This window comes from Nicotiana tabacum, chromosome 23 (genome assembly GCF_000715075.1).
Source record: "Nicotiana tabacum cultivar K326 chromosome 23, ASM71507v2, whole genome shotgun sequence".
NCBI classification, from domain to species: domain Eukaryota; kingdom Viridiplantae; phylum Streptophyta; class Magnoliopsida; order Solanales; family Solanaceae; genus Nicotiana; species Nicotiana tabacum.
In genome coordinates this window covers 35,651,647-35,652,630 of record NC_134102.1, presented here as the reverse complement: position 1 = coordinate 35,652,630, position 984 = coordinate 35,651,647, and the positions used below count along the sequence as shown (strand labels likewise).

Below are 984 nucleotides of genomic sequence, written 5' to 3'. Positions count from 1 at the left end.
TAATTTATTTTTAATTGAGTCCTAAAATTATTCATCACTATTTGATTCAATTATCATCAATATATTTTGGTAAATGATAGATTTCTCGAGGAGCAATTGGTTTGATAGTGTTATGTTGAAAATGTAATCGCCGAAATATGTGTTTGGTAGTATATATCTCATATTTAAGAAAAAATCGAAAACCGACATACACCGAATCAATAAAAAACTGACTTAATTGGTTTGGTTCCAATATTTGAAAAACCGACTTACTTGGTTTGGTTTCTTTTTAGGAAAAAATCGATCCAAGAACACCCCTAATTACAATAACCATCGCTTTGGTTAATACTGTACCAAGAAAAGCACAGATTTATATAAATGAGAAGTTTCGTCCTTAGAACATAGCGGGGATAGCTCAGTTGGGAGTGCGTCAGACTGAAGATCTGAAGGTCACGTGTTCGATCCACGTTCACCGCATTTTACCTTTACTTTTTGGACTTTGCTTATGTGTTAGTCTTGGTACTAAAGGGACTCGTGAATTTAAATCCATAGCGTAGAATAAAAAATTTCTTTTCCACCGTTTATCACTTGTTCATGAATTGGCTGACACCGGATTTCTTTCAATTAAAACGAAGAATCTCTCTCTCTTCTAGTAAAATTTCCAGCTGCGTCTTTGGCAAATTAAAGTGTAGTTGCTTTAAAACTAGTATAGTATTGCGAGTAATATGCCACGGACTGTTATTTCAACAAATTAGTGAGGATTCTATCAGATTATTTGATTCTCCCTTTGGAAAAAAGAAATAACAACATGATTTCCCCCCTCCAAAGCTGTTGGTATATGGGTAAATAGAAGGCAGTTCAAATTGTATTGCCACCTGACGTCGTCAACAGAGCGCACACAGTAGAAGATGAGCTTACGAGAAAACTGCAATTCCAAGGAGACGCAACATAGAAAAACCAGTAACTAATTTCTCAAAATTTTCTATAAAATTCGTTACAGTACAA

At 34.6% G+C, this 984-nt stretch overlaps 1 non-coding gene across 1 annotated transcript; it reads left to right on the top strand.

Annotated features, from left to right (window-relative positions):
- The first annotated feature begins 383 nt into the window (after positions 1-383).
- On the top strand, positions 384-456 carry TRNAF-GAA (transfer RNA phenylalanine (anticodon GAA)). Its single transcript has one exon. It is a non-coding gene; the product is annotated as a tRNA-Phe (tRNA).
- The last annotated feature ends 528 nt before the right edge of the window (positions 457-984 follow it).